This window comes from Oncorhynchus clarkii, chromosome 2 (genome assembly GCF_045791955.1).
Source record: "Oncorhynchus clarkii lewisi isolate Uvic-CL-2024 chromosome 2, UVic_Ocla_1.0, whole genome shotgun sequence".
NCBI classification, from domain to species: domain Eukaryota; kingdom Metazoa; phylum Chordata; class Actinopteri; order Salmoniformes; family Salmonidae; genus Oncorhynchus; species Oncorhynchus clarkii.
This window is the reverse complement of record NC_092148.1, coordinates 44,434,247-44,449,585: the sequence shown is the minus strand read 5'-3', so window position 1 is coordinate 44,449,585 and position 15,339 is coordinate 44,434,247. Positions and strand designations below refer to the sequence as shown.

General features: G+C 40.9%; 1 protein-coding gene across 1 annotated transcript in view; it reads right to left on the bottom strand.

Annotated features, from left to right (window-relative positions):
* LOC139381238 (F-box only protein 40-like) overlaps positions 1–13,609 on the bottom strand; it is a 42,952-nt gene extending 29,343 nt beyond the window's left edge. The window contains exon 1 of the mRNA XM_071124706.1: positions 13,432–13,609. The gene's annotated coding sequence lies outside the window, so the exon portion shown is untranslated. The remainder of the gene's footprint in view (positions 1–13,431) is intronic.
* Positions 13,610–15,339: the final 1,730 nt, after the last annotated feature.

Sequence of the window (15,339 nt, the reverse complement as noted above, 5' to 3'; positions counted from 1 at the left end):
AGGTAGAAAAAAAGCAAGACCAGTCCCCATGCTTGTCTCAAAGCAGCGCGAAACAGTGCTGAAATAGTTGACCACACGCTGGTAGGCGATTGCTTCAAATCCTATTATAACGATTGGATGACTTTGGGTGTTTCAGTAAGCAACAATTTGTTGCCATTAGCCTACTTTATTCCAATTTTTCTGTCATTCAGTGATATTTATTCCCACATTAACTCTTTATGGATCCATCCAGATGTGGTTAGAAAAGTTTATGTGGTGGGCTGTGCAAAGAGATGAGTGAAGTGACATGCCTTGCAAACACCCATTAATACATTTAAAATCTCTAAACTCGATTAGATTCTATTGTTCTGCTGATAGCCCATCAAGGGTGGATGGCTTCTTTTGTATTCCAATTTATTGTAATGGTTGCTAAACCATTTACACCTATCCCACACTGTTATTGCGTACTTACTGTACAGTGCACTTTCACTCCATTCTCCGCCTGACTCTCTGCCAATACCACCAGATTAGTCTTTCTATTGTTATCTAGTCGGTAACATTTCACAAGTAAATGTCATAAATAAAACACCTACTATCATGAATCAAGGTAAGACCCAAGTGAAGACTGTGTGATGTAAAAATGTTTATTGTAACCACAGGGGCAGGCAAACGACATGTCAAGGCAGGCAGGGGTCGATAATCCAGAGCAGAGGCCAAGGTGCCAAGGTACCTTCCGTGGCCTCCAACTGCTCTTAAATGCAAGTAAAACTAAATGCATGCTCTTCAACCGATCGCTGCCCGCACCTGCCCGCCCGTCCAGCATCACTACTCTGGACGGTTCTGACTTAGAATAGGTGGACAACTACAAATACCTAGGTGTCTGGTTAGACTGTAGACTCTCCTTTCAGACTCACATCAAACATCTCCAACCCAAAATTAAATATAGAATCGGCTTCCTTTTTCGCCACAAAGCATCCTTCACTCAACATGCCAAACATACCCTCGTAAAACTGACCATACTACCGATCCTCGACTTCGGCGATGTCATTTACAAAAGAGCCACCAACAAATTGGATGCAGTCTATCACAGTGCCATCCGTTTGTCACCAAAGCCCCATATACTACCCACCACTGCAACCTGTATGATCTTGTTGGCTGGCCCTCGCTTCATACTCGTCGCCAAACCCACTGGCTCCAGGTCATCAAAAAGTCTCTCTAGGTAAAGCCCCGCCTTATCTCAGCTCACTCGTCACCTTAGCAGCACCCACCCGTATTTCTCACTGGTCACACCCAAGCCAATTCTTCCTTTAGCCGCCTCTCCTTCCAGTTCTCTGCTGCCAATGGCTGGAACAAACTGCAAAAGTCTCTGAAGCTGGAGACTCTTACCTCCCTCACTAGCTTTAAGCACCAGCTGTCAGAGCAACTCACAGATCACTGCATCTGTACATTGCCCATCTGTAAATAGCCCATCCATTCTACCTCATCCCCATACTGTATTTATTTATTTACTTATCTTGCTCCTTTGCACCCAAGTATTTCAACTTGCACATCCTACTATTCCAGTGTTTAATTGCTTTATTGTAATTACTTTGCCACCATGGCCTATTTATCGCCTTACCTCTCATATCCTACCTCATTTGCATATACTGTATATACTGTAGATATGATTAGATGTGCTTAGTAGCAGAGGCTTTATGGCTTCGACATCAACTTGTTAATTTAGCAAACATAATTTGCTTATATTCAGTCAACACATATATTTTAAGAATATAATGGAATATAACAGACCAGTTTAGTTTCTCTTAGAATAAAAACCTTACAGTGTAAGTGTAAGGTTTAGTAAGTAATAGTAAGTAATAAGGTACAAGTTACAGCTTTTTCTGACAAAGTAGAAACAAAATAAAAGTTTTTGTTCTAAATTCTTCTTCTTCATCCTTATCATTCAGTTAATTCAAATGGAATTATAATACATTTTGTCACTCTTATTCAACAACTCCAAATCGCTTTTGCATGTATTCCAAAGTAATAAATTAAAATAACATAATCAAAAGGAAAAATGTGATTATTTATTAGCTTAGTGGATATAAGTATTTTAGGCATGTCATGTGAATTAGGCCTAATTTAAAATCATTGTCAAAAGCACAAGAGATATGTTTAAACAATACTAAATAAAGTATAAGTAATACCGCCGAGTCTGTTCTAATGAAAACAAATTGTAAAGTCTTTAATACAGCATAACAAAGGATTTGTGAAATTGCTTGATCCAACATTTTGCGATTGCATGAGGCTTGGTAATCACAGAATCAGTAGGATATTAAACAAAAACTCAAATAGGCAACAGAAGCAGAAACAGCATAGGGCTCAGTAATTCCTGGCGTTTGTTCAAAATAAGTTATATTATAATATCCGTTAAAGACACATTCTTTCTGATTGTCTTTAGCATGCAGTCTCTCCTCTCACTACAGCTAATTTCATTTGAATTATTTTGTGGATTATAATAAATAAATATATTTCTACGGGTGGATGCATTTTTCCTTAGGGCAAATCTGGTCTGTGATATTGAGTTAGAAATGTACAACTTTAGAGTACTTAAGCATCAGATGCAAATTTTGGGCCATTAGGCTACTCTTTACAATAGGAGTCAACTCTGACTGACCACATGTAACGTTGACGCTGTGAGTCGAGAAGCAGGTGCAGGTAAAACGTTTAATGAAAACAACAAACAAGACAGCATAACAGAAGCGAGTCAACATGAACACAGGTGCAATACCAACTGAGGAATGAACAGAAGGAAAGGACTTATAAAGGGGAGGTAATGAGGTCCAGGTGTGATTCAACGATGAGAGAACTTGGGTAAATACATTGGCGCAATTACACTTGACATGTGGACTGACGATTTTCGAAAAAAGGTGATACTGCAGCTGAAAACTGCAGAAAACATAAGGCCAGCTATTGCGAATTTCCATGATCTCTTCAAGAGGCCTACTGTCCACCTGGTAATTGTGTGGTTCCAAACAATAAAGAGTCACCTTCAGATGGATGTGTGGTTTCAGAGAGAAGCCAGCTGTCAGCTTGGAACCAGGAACGGTGGATAAAGAGTCACCTTCAGATGGATGTGTGGTTTCAGGGAGAAGCCAGCTGCGAGCCTGGGACCAGGCACGGTGGATAAAGAGTCACCTTCAGATGGATGTGTGGTTTCAGGGAGAAGCCAGCTGCGAGCCTGGGACCAGGCACGGTGGATAAAGAGTCACCTTCAGATGGATCTGTGGTTTCAGGGAGAAGCCAGCTGCGAGTCTGGGACCAGGCACAGTGGATAAAGAGTCACCTTCAGATGGATGTGTGGTTTCAGGGAGAAGCCAGCTGCGAGCCTGGGACCAGGCACAGTGGATAAAGAGTCACCTTCAGATGGATGTGTGGTTTCAGGGAGAAGCCAGCTGTCAGCCTGGGACCAGGCACGGTGGATAAAGAGTCACCTTCAGATGGATCTGTGGTTTCAGGGAGAAGCCAGCTGCGAGCCTGCAACCAGGCACGGTGGATAAAGAGTCACCTTCAGATGGATGTGTGGTTTCAGAGAGAAGCCAGCTGTCAGCCTGGGACCAGGCACGGTGGATAAAGCGTCACCTTCAGATGGATCTGTGGTTTCAGGGAGAAGCCAGCTGCGAGCCTGCAACCAGGCACGTTGAATGACATCCTTTTCCTGCACAGTAATTTGAAGAAATCTAGTGACGAATGGACCTTATTTTTAAAGTTATTGTTTTAGTATATTTATTTGTTGTCTAATATTAGAAGGCTTTTTAAAGTGATTTGAGTTGTCAAACTGTAGCACAAATTGCATTGTGAAAAAAATATATCTGTTCTCAATTCATGGCATGTATTATTTTTATCCAAATGTTAAATAGACAAGCAGACACATTAATGCAGGAAAAGAGGAATAATAGCCTAGTATTTGTGGTCATAAAAACAATTAGGTATATTATTTTGTTGGGTAACGGATTGGCTCTCGGAAGTCATTGAGGCGGCTTCGATCTTCAATATAATCATTCATTCTGAAGGTTAAACCCATATGTCTTAGGCCTGCAGTAAATTAAATTATATTACCAGGTTTGTTTTTCATTAGGTTATAATAATCCATGCCTTCTGGGAATGTTATAAAGTAAAATAAATGATGGGTGGAGTTAGACATTTGGCTGTCAGAAGTATTACAATGGGAAATTACACTCATAAAACCGGACTGAAACATTCACCCCTCCATGAATTTACGAAAATATAGTCAATTTGTGCCACAGTTTAGACTACCGATAGATCAGCAACTTCCCCTTCTGATTGTGTGGTGCAATGACAGAATCATGCAATTTACTACAATGTGCCACCATCGAACTCAAACGGTTGCACCCTGATCTGTTTTACCTGTCTTTGTGCTTGTCTCCACCCCCTCCAGGTGTCGCCCATCTTCCTCATTATCCCCAGTGTATTTATACCTGTGTTCTCTGTTTGTCTTTTGCCAGTTAATTTTGTTTTGTCAAGCCTACCAGCGTTTTTCCCGTGCTCCTGCCTTTCTCTAGTTCCTGTTTTCTATTTTTCCCAGTTTTGACCATTCTGCCTGCCCCGATCTTGAGCCTGCGTACTGTTCTGTACCTTGTCACACCACCCTGGATTATTGACCTCTGCCTGCCCTGACCCTGAGGCTTCCTGCCGTTCTGTATCTTTTGGACTCTGCTCTGGATTACTGATCTCTGCCTGCCTTTGACCTGTCCCTTGTTTTTGTAATAAACTTTTGTTACTTCGAAACTGTTTGCATCTGAGTCTACTCCTGAGCCTTGACAGCGGCATAAGCTCCAAATATTTAATTGAGGAACATTTAATTGAGGAACCAGTGTAACTAGCTTAGTTGTAGAAGAACACACATCTGCACAGTTTAATATTCTACATCACTCTGAAGTTTTACGACATGTGCCACTAATTCTGAAAACCCATTCATATGTAAAGCAGCACACTGTCGGAAACCATAACAACGTACAGTACGACATACAGCCCATTGTACCATACATAACAAGTATCATCCCCTCAGCTCCTCGATGTCTCAGTCAGTGTAGGCTCCTGAGAACAGGAAGTGGAAGACTATCCTTATCAGTGAATTTCATAAAAATACTAATAGTGAAACTTTTAAAAGTTATCCTTTTTTAGATCAAACTATACTAAATGTCACCAAATAACTTATTAAAACACATTGTTTTGCAATGAAGGTCTACAGCAGGCTCAACAGGACTCAACAGGGTAGCACCATGATGTAGCCAGAGGACAACTTTTTTTTCCGCTCCTCTGGGTACATCAACTTCAATACAAAACCTAGGAGGCTGATGGTTCTCACCCCCTTCCATAGACTTACAGTAGTTATGACAACTTCTGGAGGATGTCCTCCAACTTATCACAGCATGAACTGACATGTTGTCCATCCAATCAAAGGATCAGATAAAGAATCTAGCACTGAAAGCATAAGCTGCAGATACAGTGCCTTGCGAAAGTATTCAGCCCCCTTGAACTTTGCGACCTTTTGCCACATTTCAGGCTTCAAACATAAAGATATAAAACTGTATTTTTTTGTGAAGAATCAACAACAAGTGGGACACAATCATGAAGTGGAACGACATTTATTGGATATTTCAAACTTTTTTAACAAATCAAAAACTGAAAAATTGGGTGTGCAACATTATTCAGCCCCCTTAAGTTAATACTTTGTAGCACCACCTTTTGCTGCGATTACAGCTGTAAGTCGCTTGGGGTATGTCTCTATCAGTTTTGCACATCGAGAGACTGACATTTTTTCCCATTCCTCCTTGCAAAACAGCTCGAGCTCAGTGAGGTTGGATGGAGAGCATTTGTGAACAGCAGTTTTCAGTTCTTTCCACAGATTCTCGATTGGATTCAGGTCTGGACTTTGACTTGGCCATTCTAACACCTGGATATGTTTATTTTTGAACCATTCCATTGTAGATTTTGCTTTATGTTTTGGATCATTGTCTTGTTGGAAGACAAATCTCCATCCCAGTCTCAGGTCTTTTGCAGACTCCATCAGGTTTTCTTCCAGAATGGTCCTGTATTTGGCTCCATCCATCTTCCCATCAATTTTAACCATCTTCCCTGTCCCTGCTGAAGAAAAGCAGGCCCAAACCATGATGCTGCCACCACCATGTTTGACAGTGGGGATGGTGTGTTCAGCTGTGTTGCTTTTACGCCAAACATAACGTTTTACATTGTTGCCAAAAAGTTAAATTTTGGTTTCATCTGACCAGAGCACCTTCTTCCACATGTTTGGTGTGTCTCCCAGGTGGCTTGTGGCAAACTTTAAACGACACTTTTTATGGATATCTTTAAGAAATGGCTTTCTTCTTGCCACTCTTCCATAAAGGCCAGATTTGTGCAATATACAACGGATTGTTGTCCTATGGACAGAGTCTCCCACCTCAGCTGTAGATCTCTGCAGTTCATCCAGAGTGATCATGGGCCTCTTGGCTGCATCTCTGATCAGTCTTCTCCTTGTATGAGCTGAAAGTTTAGAGGGACGGCCAGGTCTTGGTAGATTTTCAGTGGTCTGATACTCCTTCCATTTCAATATTATCGCTTGCACAGTGCTCCTTGGGATGTTTAAAGCTTGGGAAATCTTTTTGTATCCAAATCCGGCTTTAAACTTCTTCACGACAGTATCTCGGACCTGCCTGGTGTGTTCCTTGTTCTTCATGATGCTCTCTGCGCTTTTAACAGACCTCTGAGACTATCACAGTGCAGGTGCATTCATACGGAGACTTGATTACACACAGGTGGATTGTATTTATCATCATTAGTCATTTAGGTCAACATTGGATCATTCAGAGATCCTCACTGAACCTCTGGAGAGAGTTTGCTGCACTGAAAGTAAAGGGGCTGAATAATTTTGCACGCCCAATTTTTCAGTTTTTGATTTGTTAAAAAAGTTTGAAATATCCAATAAATGTCGTTCCACTTCATGATTGTGTCCCACTTGTTGTTGATTCTTCACAAAAAAATACAGTTTTATATCTTTATGTTTGAAGCCTGAAATGTGGCAAAAGGTCGCAAAGTTCAAGGGGGCCGAATACTTTCGCAAGGAACTGTAGCTAGCACTGCAGTGCATACAATGTGGCGGGTAGTTGACTCAAAGAGAGTAAAAAACAATAGTTGAACAGTTTTAAAAAATTAAGGAGAAGCAGCAGAGAGAGAGATAACTCGTTGTATAATTTTTTTCAGGTTCAGTTTCACTTACGCTAGCTAATCCAGCTAATTAACCTACTCAACAACCTGACTCAAATAGAGAGGAGGTACATTTATGTTAGGTAGCTGGCTAAGGCTATCTAACACTTCCAATTCAAGGTAATCTGCTAACTGCTAAACTGCTTGCCGTACACTACTGCGTGATTCTACACATGGATTAGATTGTGGGTTTACTAATGCGTTAGTTCTAGTAGCTATGTTGACTCTGACATTATCTAATATGATGACAATGATGTAGGTTGTGTGTAGACATTATGGTATGAAGGTTTGTCTTGGAGTGTTTTTTTGCCTGGTATTGTGAAAAAGGCTGGTCATTGTGACCTGATGACTCCTTCAGTCCCCCGACCGGACTTTGTTAACACTGAAACAGGAAGCATAAGAAGGACAAGAAAAGGATCATCCTGGATCTGCTGAGGAACAGCATGGCCCATGTTACGGATACAGGTGTCCTGCGTGTATTTCTTCTCTCTCCTTCTCCCCTCCTCACAGGTGGCAATCATCATTCTCTAATCAGTCTCGACAGAAGACACACCTGCTCCTTTCCCCTTACCTAATCACATCCCCTTTCCCTTGGTTTAAAAACCCACTCAGTTGTTTTCCCAAACTCTCTCTCTCTCTGTCTCTCTCCCTCTCTCTTTGGATTGAGCTATCTCTCTTTTGTTTTTGCTCCTACGTGTCACATTTGTCTGTTATCCTGTGAGTATGTATTGTTGTGGTGTATGGGTGTTTGTTTGTTGGTGGGAAAAGGGGAAACCAAGCCAAGTCGCCCATGGGCATATATTACCCTTAGGAAAACATTGTCTAAGAGCCATAGTTAGAACTGGTTAGGTAGCTAGCGGTTATTGAAGCAAGTAAGACTAGCTTAGGGGTTTTTTGATATTTATTATTTCTTTCCTTGGGTCCAGCTCAGCTCCCCCCCCTCCCCTTTACCGTGTGTTTAAAAATAAATCAATTGTGTTTAATGGTAGATTTAAGTTGTCTGTGGTTATTAGTTCTCACTGTTCCTTTTCACTGTTATGATTTGCATGAGATATATTACGGGTCTCGTTTCCATCCCCCCTAGACTGCAGGGCCAAAGGGGTTCATAACAGCCCAGTTAAAGGCAGGGAGGAAGTGGCGGCTGTGGATGGTATGTATACAGATGTTCCTCTGCCTGAGGGCGGAAGTAAATTCTATATGGCGACATCCCCGTTGAACTCAAGCCCTGGGTTAGAGCTGGTGGAGCTGCCAGATGGCACGTGGGCGTTGAAGCAGATGCCACCACATCGTCAAGTGTGAAGCAGACAATGTGTTACTTTGTCTAGACATCAACTGTAATGGAGATGCCATGTTGTGTAACTTTGCTTAAACATAATGTGTAAAGGGGACAGTATATTATGTGAGTTTGCTAAAAACTCTTAAGGATCTGCCCCTTTTTTTTCAATTTTCATCTAAAATGACATACCCAAATCTAACTGCCTGTAGCTCAAGCCCTGAAGCAAGGATATTAATATTTGTGGTACCATTTGAAAGGAAACACTTTGACGTTTGTGGAAATGTGAAAGGAATGTAGGAGAATATAACACAATAGATCTGGTAAAAGATAATACAAAGAAAAAAGAAACCGTTTTGTATTTTTTTGTACCATCATCTTTGAAATGCAAGAGAAAGGCCATAATGTATTATTCCAGCCCAGGTGCAATTTAGATTTTGGCCACTATATGGCAGCAGTGTATGTGAAAAGTGTTAGACTGATCCAATGAACCATTGTATTTCTGTTCAAAATTGTGTCAAGACTGCCCAAATGTGCCTAATTTGTTTATTAGTCTAGTTGAAGTTTAAATTGTGCACTTTCCTCAAACAATAGCATGGTGTTCTTTCACTGTAATAGCTACTGTAAATTGGACAGTGCAGTTAGATTAACAAGAATTTAAGCTTTCTGCCAATATCTGATGTTTATGTCTTGGGAAATGTTCTTGTTACTTACAACCTCATGCTAATCGCATTAGCCTACGTTAGCTCAACCGTCTGGTGGATGGGACACCCATCCCGAAGATGTTTTAAAAATTAATAAAATCCATTAGTTGTGAACCATATCAAATGAATCTGCTCCCTGTACATGTGACTATTAAACACTGAATCAAATAAGACGTTTTACTGTTTTTCATTAACCAGTTATTGTGTTGGTTTGAGAACGCGCTAAGAAGTAAAGGAACATTATAACGACTGTTGGCTAAGGGGCTTCACCTTCAAGGTGGCCCGTTGCCAAACCATATTGTGAGCTCAAGCAGGCAACCAAAGGGGAGCTTGAGGGTAACTGTGTTAAAGGCACACTCAAAAGGAGCACTGGGAGTCTAGCCTATAGAGCTTTAGTCCTCTACCCATACGAAGTCCTGAACCCCTGCTTTCAGCTAAAGATGATTTAGTTTAAACCCTATACAACGGGACTTAACGAGTGTGAATCACGTGGGAGGGTGTTGTCCGGTCAGTTAGGAAGGGAGGACCAGCCGCTGGTAGGAGTGTTTGTGATTATGCCACGCTTATAATAAGTAGTATAACCCCATTGCGGAACGTAGCCTGTGAGTACAGCGACAGCAGTGTAGTAAGAGCCGTGCCACATATTAAAATAGTACATAGTGTACTATAACTAAATATCGCATCGCTTAATAGCATTATATATTAGAATAGCCCCCACTGACTTATAGTATACCTTGTCACGAACTACCAGTGAAGTGTAATCAGTAGGAAGAAGTGAGGTAACCCCTGTGGCAAGCAGGGATAGACCAAGAGGGGTAACCCGGTTGTTAAAATTTAGTTTGACGCTCTAAACACAATTTAGGCTAGCACGACAGGGAGGCCCCCTCACTGGGAAAGAGGCTTATACCATGGGATAATCCAGGCTTACAAGGTGTGGTGAGAGTTGACCCAACCTGTGAGGTCAAGTGAAGATCCACAGGACTACCCATGCGTGAGTGAATTTAGTAGGATCATCAGGGAGACGATCCATACTAGTCACCTCGACATTCTTGGCGCCTAACGTGGATCTATGGATCTAATCTACAAAGTAACCTAAAGTAATTGGTTAGTAGAATAAAGGTGAGGCGCCAAACTAAAAAGGTCCTGAGAAATAAAGAATAAAAGGTACAAGAACTAAAAAGGCCCTGAGAAATAATGAATAAAAGGTACAAGAACTGAAAAGGCCCTTAGAAATAAAGAATAAGAGGTACAATAACTAAAAAGGCCCTGAGAAATAAAGAATAAAAGGTACAAGAACTAAAAAGGCCCTGAGAAATAAAGAATAAAACCAGAGGTATAAGAACTAAAACTCTAGGAACAGAGTCTTAATTCCTTAAATCCAATTAGAGACGTCCAGGCTATAACAGTTAAGTTTTGAGTTTATTGACCTGAGGTAACTGGTCTAAAGACAGCCAGAGTAAAATATCGTCGAAAAAGCAACTTAAAGTAATTTGTTGTGACAAGAAGCCTCTCAATCTTAGTATGGGACAAAATACCAGAAACAGTAAAAGGAAAGTTAATGAGTGAAAAAATTGACTGTGATAAATGGATTCATCTAATGGTAGAATTGAAAGAAGGATAATTCAACTGGAACCCGGTTAAACCACAGGATAGGCTGTAACTGACCAGAGATCCTAGTTCAGGCTCAGTGGCAGAAGCCACATTAGAAAACTGGGTGGCCTGTTTTATAAAACGTTAGGAGAAGAGAGGGAAACTTAGGGAAAATAATTAGTACCTCCCTTAGGATGGATAGATGGCTGGAGGCTCTTGGAAAGTGAATATTCAGACATGTATGTGGTTCCAGAGGATGTCATGGACAAGACACCCACAATAGTGACACAATCAGACTATAAATGTAGCTTATACTATGAGAGGGGAGTACCTAGTACAATATGTGGGTATAGTCATTTAAGTAAGTCATACAGTGTTGGAACGGTGAATGACAAGCACTGGGGGAGAGATGGGGGGTCAAGCAGAAACGCAGTATCCCTTTTAATGTTGACTCAGATGATGCCCTCAGACCTGCAATGGCATGCAGGCTGAGTACAGTTGCGCAAAAAATGGGATAGTAAGGAACAGTTGGAAACTGGGTGGAGATGTTCAGGGCCTGAATACCTACACCCTGAAGGGTTGGCTCCTCTTTATCTACCACAACTTCCCTCTTACCAAAAAGCAGAGCCTCATGGACACTTTCGGCACCCGCTCAAGAAGAAATGGGAGGCCACAGGCCCGAAAGGTGTGAGATAAAACAGGAGCACCTAGAGGTCTGAAGCGTCTCCTCAGAGGGAAAAGAGAGAGGACGCGAGACCGAGGATGTGGAGTATGTTTTTAGTTCAGATGAGAGTGAGAGGGTGTGATTGGGCAGATGTGGAAACGGAAGTGGAAGAGGATAACTAACTGCAGTTTGGGGAGTACATAGCCCTGGAGCTCTGTCAGAGAGAGTCAATACGGGCAGACAGCTCCAGGAAGAGTCTGGGTGATTCCAGACTTCTCTCATTGAAGAATGATGGAGGCTCATAGCAAAGGGTCTGAATACTTATGTAAATAAGGTATTTCTGTTTTACATTTTTTATACATTTGCAAAAATGTATACAAACCTGTTTTCGCTTTGTCATTATGGGGTATTGTATGTAGATTGATGATGAAAATGTTTAATTTAATCAATTTTAGAATAAGAATGTAATGTAACAAAATGTGGAAAATGTTAAGGGGTCTGAATACTTTCCAAATGCACTGGATAAAAGATAGATCTCTAATGAGGGAATGCTGCATTTCTCACTTTCAATGAGACTGTATGATCTGTAATTCTAATTCTGTCTACCTTTTTCTTTTTCAACAAACAAATGTAATATTGTAATATTAGCCTGTTAGCCCCCAACAATCCTTTATTGTTTACTGTAAAAGATAGCAACACCTTTCTTGAATATTTAAACAGAAGGAAGAGATCATAATACATTTTTCTCTGTGATTCAAGTGAAACTGTTGACGACTTTGTGCAATTTTTTGGAGGGCATTTTAAAAAATGCCAATGGCATAACACTAATATTTCTAAACCCCCTTTTCCAAGAAAACAGAGAATAGATAATGTAGTTCTCAGCTGAGGTCCCAGATGTTGTTCAGGAATATTGAGGGGTAAAGAGGAGGGGAACAACTCATTTTAACATGCACTAGCCAATCCAAACTATCATTGTGTCTACAAGGGAACTGTCAGGAGAAAAAGGAGAAAGAAAAGGAAAACAGCAGCAGGTAAACTAGACTATAACTTCAACTAGACTACAACTTCAACTAGACTACGACTTCAACTAGACTACGACTTCAACTAGACTACGACTTCAACTAGACTACGACTTGAACTAGACTACGACTTCAACTAGACTACGACTTCAACTAGACTATGACTTCAACTAGACTACGACTTCAACTAGACTACGACTTAAACTAGACTACGACTTAAACTATACTATGACTTCAACTAGACGACGACTTAAACTATACTATGACTTCAACTAGACTACAACGTCAACTAGACTATAACTTCAACTAGACTATAACTTCAACAATCAAATAGGTTTTTTGACTATTGTAGCTGAGAAGTAATTCTCTCTATGACCAGAAAGGTCCAGTAAAAGTGTGAATTGAGCCCCAACAAATTGTCTATATTTAGTCTGTCTGTGGCTAGGAGCCAATCCAGAATTGACCTCTAATCCAGAATTTACAGTATATCTGTATATCTAGTGGTCCAAGAGAGCTGCGACTTGTGGAGGTATTTTTCCCAACCCAACACTAACACACCTTATTTAAATAATCAACTAATTCCTCAAGACCTTGATTAGCTGAATATCATGTGTTAGTGCTGGGCTAGGACAGAACCCTGCTCATACTGCAACCAGGGTTAGAGCATTGTCTTAAATCAGTGTGGCAAACTGAGCGACGCTTAGTAGTGTCACCACCTCAATTCCATTTAATTCAGTCAATTCAGGAAATAAACAAAAATTCCAACTCCCCCCTCAAAACATCTGTGCTTGTATATGAGAAAAAAAATGGAATTGGAATTTCAGTTTAATTCCTGAATTGTCTGAATAGAAATGCAATTGACCTCAACCTTGACTGCAAGCCTCCAGAACCAGGAGTTCAGAACAGTGTACTTACTAATCTGACACAGTGTTGTCTTACCAGGGTATGAATGCTGAAGAGTCTTTCTTCTTGTCTCTCTCTCCTCTGAGGCTGAGGTCCAGCTATTAGCTTTTATAATAACTATTCAAGTCAGTCACCTCATCAGTCAGACAGTCAGTCATACAGACAGTCGGTCATCCTTGCATGCGTTACAGTCCTGAAAGTTCATTACGAGATTGACTAGGGCAGTTTAAATATAGCCAGGTTGCATACTGGTCCGCAGGGTGAAGGGGGTCTCTCTCTGGAGCAGTGGTGTCAGGTTACACCGTGAGACAGACAGAAAGAAACCACTGCACGTATTTCATTAGTGTTTCAATGCATTATAGATTCAACATGGATGTCATGTTGACAATCAGTTCAGTGTGTCTGTAATGATAAGTGTCAGTGTCTCTGACTGTCTCCCTATGGTGGAAACTGTCATGGGTTAGGCAGGCAGGCTTTCGTGGGTTGGACAGAGTTGCTTGCCATATTGCTTACACCCATTCAGTTGTTTTCAGCTCTACAAGGGGCCATCAAGCCTTGTCTGAGGGGTAGGGCTATACTGTACTAAGAGTGGGAGGCAGGAGTTGATATCCAGCTTCACTTTCATGCTAGTTGTTTTGTAGGAGGACTGTGCTGTATATTTATTTTTTATTTTTTTATTTTAACTTTATTTAACTAGGCAAGTCAGTTAAGAAAAAAATCTTATTTTCAATGACAGCCTAGGAAGAGTGGGTTAACTGCCTGTTCAGGGGCAGAACGACAGATTTTTACCTTGTCAGCTCGGGGATTTGAACTTGCAACCTTCCGGTTACTAATCCATCGCTCTAACCACTAGGCTACCCTGCCACCCCATATGGAACGTTCCTCACATGGACTTAGTTAAACATCACATCTTTGTATCCCATTGGGCAGTGCCATTGAGGCCATCTCCATTTAGAAGAAGTAAATTTTCTTATTATCTTACTTGAGTTGGTAAACACACTTAAACACACTGCCACTTGGAGTGTGTTGTTTGAACTGGTATGAAGCCAAGGCTGCCAATTTACTTTCACCTGCAGTTATGGAATATTTGCTCACAAGTATAATTCCTTGGCAGATTCCTCCTGATGACCTGGATGTAATTGTGTGATCCTTCCTAAACCAATAGGAAGTCCCACCCAGTTGACTACTTTAAAATGGTGGAAGTCATCAATGGCTATGTCCATGCAAAAAACTATTATTTCCAGGCAGTGTTTGTGTGTATGTATTTGTTTGTCCCCATTAAGTCACGTAATATATTATATTTATATATATTATATATTATATAATATATTACACATAAAACAAAATGTAAAACAGTACATCATATAACATTATTACACCACTACAAAACAAAATGTATAATTCCCCCATACAACAATATTACACTGTACGTGTGTATAGAGTTTGTGTGCTAGCGTTTGTGTGCCTGTGTGTGTGTCTCTTCACAGTCCTCGCTGTTCAATAGGTGTATTTTTATCCGTTTTCTTAATTGGATTCCACTACTTGCATCAGTTCCATGGAGTCATGGCTCTATGTAGTACTTTGCGCCTCCCATAGTCTGTTCTGGACATGGGGATTGTGAAGAGAGCTCTGGTGGCATGTCTTGTGGGGTATGCATGGGTGTCCAAGCTGTGTGCCAGTACTTTAAGCAGACAGCTCAATGCATTCAGCTTTCCAACACTTCTTACAAAAAACAAGTCGTGATGAAGTCAATCTCTCCTCCACTTTGAGCCATGAGAGACTGACATGCCTATCACTAATGTTAGCTCCCCGTGTACATTTAAGGGCCAGGCGTGCTGCCCTGTTCTGAGCCAATTGTAATTTTGTAAGTCCCTCTTGGTGGCACCTGACCAGACAACTGAAAAGTAGTTCAGGTGTGACAAAACGAGGGCCTGTAGGACCTGG